The 9,364-nt window shown below is 46.5% G+C and overlaps 1 long non-coding RNA gene across 1 annotated transcript; it reads left to right on the top strand.

Annotated features, from left to right (window-relative positions):
- The first annotated feature begins 1,248 nt into the window (after positions 1-1,248).
- LOC131384551 (uncharacterized) lies at positions 1,249-5,942 on the top strand. The gene is made up of 3 exons (XR_009215521.1): positions 1,249-1,418; positions 2,202-2,284; positions 5,860-5,942. It is a non-coding gene; the product is annotated as an uncharacterized LOC131384551 (long non-coding RNA).
- The last annotated feature ends 3,422 nt before the right edge of the window (positions 5,943-9,364 follow it).

Genomic DNA, 9,364 nt, shown 5'->3' with positions numbered 1-9,364 from the left:
CTGTGAAGGCTTCTGACTCACTCCAGGCCCTAGTTTTCTTATTTGTACAAAGTAGGTACTAATAGCACACAAACGAGAGGGTTTTAGCGAGGACTAAATGAGCTAATGCATGCTAAACACTTAGGACAAAGCCTGCACATAGTAAGCAACAAAAAAAAAGACTTTGTATTCTACATTATACAGAAAGAGAAAGTGAGTTAGAGAGATTAAGTAACTTGTCTGTGCTGGAATTCAATCCAAGGTCTTTGACCTGTTTTATGCCAAAGCTCAATCTCTTCTCAACTATGTGGGAACATGCAGAAATAGCTTGTTGTTGTCAGAACTGGGTTTTGAATGCAGCTATTGGGTTTTGCTACACGCTGACCTGCCTTTGGGCCTACATGTTGGTTTGTCTTGGCTGGTGGGATAGGGAGGGCTGGAGGTTCCTCATTTTATCCTCTTTTACTGTACCCCTCTACGTTGGCCTTCAGGGGGCGCCATTGAGCTGTATTCACCAGGTTCCAGGAGGAAGGACCTCAGTACAATCTGAAATTACACATGATGAAAAGAAAAACTCAAAGGCCGAAATCCGAACTGCTAAGACTTTTGTCTTTATGAAAAAACAGTTCCTAAAAAACAAAAGTCCTCCCCTGGAAGAATGAGAGGACTTTTCAGAAGTCAAGGTTATTGCAATTTTTTTTTTTTCGGTGCTCAACATACTTGTACTTAAAAAACAAACAAACAAACAAAAACTATAAAGTTACCTTAAAATAGAACAAAACAAAAAAGCACCAAAGACACTGAAATACAAAAACTTTGGAGACCGGAGATAATTTTCAGAACCTGCAACCTTAACCTTGTCAGGGAAGGTGTCTCTCCACCGACAGAATAAAACAAATGTTTAACTCTGGTTAATGCTAACAAGGATCTAACACATCAGAGAGCATGGAAGCCCTGGAAAATAATTGCGACCAATTTTCCTTTGCTGATTTGCCAAATCTGAGGTTCCAGACGGTGTGACTTCCCTGGAAGCATTCAACAGGAAAGCCCACCTGTCTCCATGGCCGGCCTAAGCCCACCCGGGGCCTCGCCACACCTATTATCTGACCTCTGGCCTAATCCCAATGCCAGCCTGTGCGGCCAGCCTCTGTGTGGAACTAGTGCTCTTGGAGAATTGTCAAAGCCCTATGATGACCCTTTGTCCACAAATGGTGTACAGTCTGATCATTCTTTCTCTCTCTCTCCTCTCAGGCATGCATTAAGTGAGGGAGAGAGCTATCCTGCTCAAAAGAGAGTGCTCCCCATTCTGGCACATCTGGAAATCATCTAGCAAATATCTTCTGACCATCTCTGAGTGAAAAAGCCTTCAAGTGCATCAGCCCATTTCAGCTCCCACAACCTTCTCTTGTGATCATCCCTGTTTTATGGGATATGGAGGGGTAAGGTGACTTCAATGTCACCTAGCTCCTGTAGTCGCTATGTTGAGGTTCTGACTCTTTTGATTTAAGTCCAGGAGTCTACAAATGACCAGATCTTCAACTTTTGCTGAGCAGAACCTGGGGCCGAAGCTAAAATTCACTCAGCTTCATCCTTCACTGGCTGTCTCTCCTCACCTTTGCGGGGCTTCCTGGGGCTTTGCTGATAAGAGAACCTTTGCTCTGATCCCCTCAAATCCCTCCCTTTGGCAAAATGATTAGGGCCTATCTGAGGGAATGTGAGGTACACTCAGAAGGCCCTTCCAATCTCCCCCAGGGTCCCCGATTTTGATCTTAGCCTTCCTGGCTTCATGCTCACCACTACCTCCTGCAGCCCTGGCCAGAATCCTTCCATTCTGTAGAATGCAAACACCTTCAGAAGGGGATGGCTACTTTCATCCCTAAGGTCCTAATGTGATCTGGTTTAGAACTCTTTTCTTTGTGGGAGGGGGAAAAATAGGAGTAGGAAGCAAAAGGAGAAGGGTCAGGAAGCACTAAGGGGAAGGGATGGAGTGCTGCCTTTCCATGTGGCTGACGGCCCACCTTGGTTCTGGGTGCATGGGTTCTGAGACCACCCTCAATGACACGAAGTGTGTTTAAATACAGGGTGTCCTTATGCGGGATGCAAAACAACACCCACCCTCTCTCCCGGCCTAGCCTCATAAGCTGAATATTAATTTTACGCCCCACAAACACTTTGATGGCATCAATGCGGTCTAACAGTACATTCTGTTTTCTGCCATGCAGTGTGGGTGATCACTCAGCGCTCTTCGGTAGTGATGAAACAATCAGACTCCACTGCAGAAAACACCTCATTCTATTCTCAGAAGGTCAGTCATGAGAAATGGAGCTTTCTTTAAAACAGGCTTACAAAAAACAAAAAAACGAACTTTGTAGCTTATTGACGAAAAAGCTCTCCATCTGCTTTTTTTTTTTTTTTTTTGATAAACAGATATAGTTAATAGTTTACAGATTTTAGCTGGGGTTTTTCCTTTTTTGTTTGTTTGTGAAATGTTTTTGCTTCTCAGTTTTAAGAAGAAATTTCACACCTCCCTCTGAATTTCTCATGACTTTGTCTGCTGAGCTAAACTTGCCATTCTTGTACCCCGTGCTGTGCTGATAAGAGAATCTTTGCTCTGTAACCCTCAAACACAAATATCTCCCAAATGTGGAGACATTTCAGGATCTCTCCACAAATCTAAGACTTACACTTTGGCAAATCTTCAAGCCCCAAACACCTTGCCACTCCATCAGTGACCCTAATTCAGAGTGTATACCTCTCTGAAGGCCACTGGGATGTGATCACATGGGAGACATCTGAGCAATCTCCAGGGTCACTGGGCAACCCCAAACACACACAACCTGCCCAGAGGGGCCTGGTGTATTTCTTTCCCAGGCAGCAGCTGGATTCTAACTTAATGCAAACAGGTCACATTCAGTGACTTGACGCACAGATGGGGCATGGCAATGTCAAGCAGCACTCTTTCCTCATCGCTGTCCCTATTTCTTTTTCTTCCCTCAGTGTTTCAGCCAGGGTGGTCCTGATAAGAACTCTGTGGGCAACCAAGTTCAGCTCCTGAGCTCATTCGGGGTAGATGTGGAAGGAGCTAGATGAGGAAGGAGGAGAGCAGGCTCTGGAAGGGCGTGGCAGCCTCCCTGTCATTCTTTTTCTCTCCTCCACTTTTCCTCCCTACTGTCCTTACAGGAATGGTTTTCCTGGGTTTATCCTCTTCTTCCATAGGTGATAAAATCTCCCCCACCTCTCACAACACCTCCAATAAGGATGAAGGAGGGCTGGCATGCTCCTTCTGGTGGTCATTTGTTGCAGGACACCAGTATAGACTGTCACCCAAGTAGCAAGAAGAGAGCGGTCTCATGATTTCTGGGGCGAGCCTGGCACTGATCTGGCTGGCTTACGTGACTCAGCCAGGCTGAAGCTCCCTGGTGTCCCATGGCACGAGGGCGTTCGCAGCTGTGAGTAGATCCAGTCACAGTGACCCCAGCAGCACCAGGTCAGGGTGGGCGGTGGGGCAGAGGGCGGAGGCGGGGGGCCTGGCAAGCCCCAGTTTCTGCTGTTGCATCTGCTGGATTCAAGCCTTGGCAACCAACTCCACCCGCTTAACAACAATTCATGGCATCTAATTGCTCTTTCCTTTTCATTTTATTTAGTAACTGGGTTCAGCCCAGGAAACTCTGGCTTCCAATCCTTGAGTGTTTTGACTTGGGGACCGTAAACTGTCTGATTTCTTGGACAAACATAATCTTGAGGAACTTTTCTCTTTACACAATGGCTAGGCTCTGTGAATGTCATGGCTCCCCATTTAGGCCTTAGTAGATTTTTTTCCCCTTTCCTACAGACGTCAAACGACTTAAAATAAATATTCCCTTTGGTTTTCGGGGCTCTTTCCTTTGGATTACTCACCTTTATCTTGGATTTGACGGCAGCTGGAAGGCAGAGATAGGGTTCATGGTGACTCCTGCAAGAGGCGGAGGAATCGCCTAGGCCAGGGTCCAACCTAGGATTTAGTTTTCAGTGATTCTGGGGCTCCCCTTTGACGTTGAAGATTTCACTGTTTTTGCCATATGGTGCCATCTATCCATGTGTGACTTTCCTATTTGGAGTGACTGCTAATCGTCTCCTTGCTCCAACTTCCCCTCTTCTGTGTCCCCTACCCAGCCACCATAGTTCTTTCCAAAGCAAATCTGGTCGTGTCTCCCCACCTTCTGCTACTGGGAACCTCTGAGGCCTCAGAGATAAAGTCTCATTTCTCAGTCAGGCAAACCGAGCCCTTCATGGTATGGCCCCTCTTACCTTCCCAGTCTCTTTTCCCACACTTCCCCAGGCAGCCCCTGCTTCAGCCTCCCTCCAAACACGGGGTGTTGGCTTATCATGTGTGAGCCCTTCTGCCTAAAATTCCTCTTCCTTCCTTGTCAGAGTCCAACTCATCCATAAAGACCCATTTCAGATGGTATTGTGTGAGGCCTTCCTATACAGAGAGCGTCTCTCCGTCCTTTCTCTATGCCATATATATATGCATGCAATCACTGCATTATGTTGTGATTAACAACTTTCCAGCCATCCAAACAGCAGCTAGCTTACTTACTGTTAAAATTATTATTTTAGTGCAAATAGACTAATTACCTTAATTCTTTTTCTTCTCCTTTTTTGTCCTCCCTTTTCTCATTCTTTTTGGTGGCTAGTATTATTTTTGCAAGCTTTGCTGAATCTGGTTTTGTGCCTGGCATTCTAGAAAAAAAAAAAAAAGTTTTACATGCTGACTTTTGCCCTATCAAATATCTTCAATGCCTAGATGCAGACCAGGCATTTTGTGTTTGCTGCTATCTCATTTAAATACCACACAAACTCTGTGAGCTAGATGTTTCGTTTTTCTAATTTTCACATGAGAAAGACAAAGGCTTAGCAAGTCTAAAGACATTTTTCAAGATTAGCAGTGGCATAATTTAGACTTAGGTCTCTCTGATCCCAAATCTTGGGCTGGGTTGGACTACCCCCCAGAACAGCACGGGGACCCTGTGTGGGAGCCGGGCCAGAAGGACTGTGGCCCAGCAGCATACTGTGAGGGATGACCTTTCTGTGCCTTCATGCTCTGTTTGTGGGATGGAAATGGAAACATTAACTTATAGTCCTCGGGATGGTTGCTAAGGGCAACAGGTTTGTATGAAAGCACCTGCAATTGTTAGACATTACAAAAAAGTAAGATGATTAGGTCTTTCCCACCCTTCTCCAGTCTTATTCCTATCCCACCCTCAAATTTATTGTGCTTTCCTAGTCAGAGAGATTCACTCCTGGGGAAAGTCAGCTGCAGTTAGATTGATTGCTAGGTAAAAACCAAGGGTTACGTATCTTTAAATGGGGGGCAAAAGCAAGTGGGTCTGGTGGACTTAGGTGTGGGAATGTCAGAAATCGCGTGGAGACCAGGTCACACCGAGCACAGGGTGGGGAAAGCCTGTAAACAGAGCATCCGAGGAAAAGGGAAGTTGGTGGGGGAGGAACGTGACTGCAAGACACCATTCTCTGGGCTGAGGCGAGCCAAGGTCCAGGCACAGCGGTGTTGAGTGAGCACACTAAATGTCGGGATCCTGGTGACAGGCGCATTCTCTGTAACACTCAGCATCACCGAGTGTGGGACCTCCTGCTGTCTGGGATCCTGTCCTTTATTCCTTTCTTTTCATCCAGACCCAGGATCCACTGGAATTGATCTGTCAGTGTGTGTTTATTAAAGCACCTACTGGGTACAGGACACCGAGAAGATGCAGAATTGTAAAACTCTGATCGTGGGCCTTATTCATAAGAGAAGCTTGGCTGGAAAAACATAGATAATAGATTCCTATACTGACTCACTCTTTTAGCCATTATTTATTGGATGCTTTCTTGTGTTTCAAGGTAAAATGGAGGAACACCAGTGAACAAACAATACGCTAGGGGTGTGGTAGTTGTTGCTATTCGGAAAAAGAACACCTGCGGGGGAAGAGGGTGAGTGGAGGAGGGGATCTGTGAGCTGTTTGATGTAGAGTGGTTGCTGAGCCGGGGCCACCCCTGATGCAAAGTCAGACCCAAGCTCACACCTTTATTGCTGCCCATGGTGGTGGCAACCTCACTGTCGTTATTGAAACAGGACACGTGTTCTAATTGCTGGCTTTTATTGACTGAGGTATTTGAAACTTGGTCTTACTTAAAAAATTCAGTGTGGGTTGTTGCCCTACCGAGCTGATAGTGGACCTTAGTCCTATGGTCCCTGCAATGAGCTGCCGCCCTCTGTGAGTTCCCTTCTGGTGATTAAACGGGGGAATAAGTGCAAGAAAGCCGGCTACAGGTAGTAGCAGCTAGTATGTCTTTCTGATTCTCAGTCACCTTCTTTTAGCACTGTTTTTCGGTTTCCTGCTGAAAAAAGACAACTGAAGCCAGTCACCCTGCAAGTTCATCAGTGCCTGTCACCTCCCTGTCAGGCCCGGGAGCCCCGCCCCTGCATTGGCATCCCCCCACCCCACCCCCAACCCCGCTCCCCACTCTCCTACGCACGCGGCCTGCCTGGTTGTGAAACTTCTTGCTTGGGGAGTAATCCTATCTCGCCCTATCTGCCCCAGTTATGCTGAAGTCAAGCGAGGACTGTTTTGTCAAAGCCGACCGGTGCCCAGAACCCATCTCTGAGCTGCTACCCACCTCTTCTCTTCAAAAACAGGAAGTCACCTCAGGCCAGAGTAAATCAGTCCTAATACCCTGGGGTGTGCATTTTGTTAGAGCTCAGAAGTTTGGTTTAAAACTTGGCAAATTAGATCTCTGGATGGCCTGGGCATGTTCTTTTTGTTTTCTCCCAAGCTTCTCGATTTCTCCTTCGCCCTGACCTTTACTCTTCGTTTCAGAGTCAAGCTTCTTGGGTGAGACCTTCAAGAAAGGTCAATGGTGGGTTTAGAGCCCCTCCCAGGTATTTGAGAGCCCATCCTGCAGGTAGACAGTTGACTTTGGGGGTTGGAATAAAGGATAAGGCCCCAGATTCTGGAATCCTTTTTTGTTTAATCTTACTTGGTTTTTATGTTGGTTTTATATTAGCTGACACTACTGCCTCAGAACCAAAGTGATGCATTTATTTATCTTATTTATTAATTATTATATAATGTAGAACAGTCTAGTTTTATTGCTTTTAAGTGATAAAGAGCCTTTCTTTGCTCCCCCCCAACCTTTTTCTCTTTTCTTTTTTAGGACATACATTAAGTTGTGAATCAGATGTTAAGTGACTTGGAGACGGAAGGAAAATTGATGACTTCATAATATTTTTACAACTTTACAACAAATATAAATCTGAGTCTGTTGCATGTACCAGGGTCTAACAAGGGCAGAAAACAAAGGCAAACTCAGGTTTATGAACCCTACCCCTACACACAGAGGTGCTGGGGGACAGGGGAAAAATTCTTAAATGCAGAAGACCAGCTCAATACATGTGGGCATTTTAGGGTTAACACTGCAAGTAATAGGTTGTGGAAAGCAGGAATGTGGGATGTAAGTTTGACACAGGTCTCCTTAGCACAGCTGGGGCAATGATGGCCACAGACACAAGAAAAGACAGCGGCTCAAGTCAATGGTGGGCGTGGTGCCCTCCCAACTCTCGGGAGTCAATCACAAGGGGCAGGGTGGCATCTACCCATCACTTTCCTAAATTCTGCACGTCTAAAGACAGTTCAAGGAAGCAAACAATATCTTGGTTTCTAGAAAAGATTTCTGGGTTCTAGGGGACAGAGTTCATAGGATGTGAACACTGATGCCACTACAAAAACAGGTTAAAAAAAAAAAGTAAAAACAACCACCTAATCTAAGCAACAGCAAAACTGCAAGGAGCTTTTGGAACAAAGGGCTGTGCCCTCAGCCTCAAACTACATACTCAGGCCTCAAGGTGACCTCTCTGATTACGGAGGCATCACCTTTTCACTACAAAATGATACATTTATGTATTTCATCATCAAGAAGGAAAATACCAGTTTTGCTTTTTAGGAGGCATGCTTTTAGCTTTATCCTAAGCTACTATTGTAATTTGGGGATAGATCAAGACACAGACACAAGGACTCAAGTGTCTGGTGATCAGGGCCACCCGAAGGGAGTGTGTCCAGGGAGTCACCTCTATAGCATCGCTGACTGTGTTCATGTCCACACAAGGACATTCTTCGTAAGACCCCGGCTGGGCCTGCGCTCGCCTGTGGGTCGGGCGATGCTGCCCAGCACAGATGTCTGATGCCTGGAGCTCTTCCCCGCCTGGTCTGGTGTCTCGGCCGCATTGCCTCCCGCTTCCTCTCTTCTTCTGATCGTCATCCATTCTGATCTCTCTCCCTCTTTTAAATCTGAATTCCTTCCTGTTTGGAAATAAGAAAACTTTAGGGCCGATATCGTTAGTGAATAATGAATAAATGTGTTTTCTTACTCCATCATTGGTGAGATGTCCCTACCACCCTGCCCTGCCATGTGATTGGCAGCTGCTGAAGAATGTTAAAACCTAGAAAGGAATCCAATGGTGAAATCAGTTGCTGGGGAGGGGAAGGTGGAGTTTAAGCTAAGACCAAACGAATGCAAGACAGGAGTGTTGTGGGAGGGACTCGTGCTGTGTGACCTCTGAATCTGGCCACCTACGTGTCCACGCTTCTCCCTCCTCAGCTTCCTCTCGGAAGTGCCTTGGGGACCGAACTTCCTGCTCCAAGCTCTTTGCTGTCCCTTCGTCTGCCCCAAGAACATCCCTGGAACTCCCAGCTTGTGGCTTCTTGGAAACACACGTGTGGCATTTCCTCAAGGCAAAAGCTCTGTATTTCCCCAGGCTCTGACACGTGTCGTGGCCAGAAGGAGGGATGCTGGGTTGGGTCCTGGAGCTCCCTCTGCGAGAGAAGTTAAGAAAGTTTACAGCTTTGTCTTGGGACATTTGCTGAAGTCATGTTTCAAGAGGCAAATCACATCTGCTGCAACATGAACCGACCACCAGGCAGTGAGATGCATAGGTTCTCAGGCTCTGAGACCCTATGGGAAATTGCCTATAGGGCCCCACAGCCTGGGAAACTGGCCTAGAGGTTTTATGAAGTGACTAATATCCTACAGGGAACAGCCGGGTCCCAGGACTTGCATCAAGGTCAGCAGACCGGCCCCTCTCTGAGCAACACCCTTGGGATTATTCACGTCCATCTGGAAGAAACTAGTCTCTGAGTTTGATTCAGGACTTCTTTCTCTTTCCCACCTCTTAGCCCAGCCATGTAATTTGCACATCGTTTTATATTTTCTGTTGGGAAATCACAAAGCAACTAAAAGGCAAGCAGTGGTTCTCAAGCTGCAGCCAAACGTATATGTGTGGAGCCACGGGAGGGGGTAGGGCATTGCTGTTGAGAAAGGGGAGGGAGGGAGAGAGATTGACAGAGAGAGA

This window comes from Hylobates moloch, unplaced genomic scaffold, assembly GCF_009828535.3.
Source record: "Hylobates moloch isolate HMO894 unplaced genomic scaffold, HMol_V3 SCAFFOLD_11, whole genome shotgun sequence".
Taxonomy (NCBI): domain Eukaryota; kingdom Metazoa; phylum Chordata; class Mammalia; order Primates; family Hylobatidae; genus Hylobates; species Hylobates moloch.
This window is presented reverse-complemented; position numbering and strand designations above follow the sequence as displayed.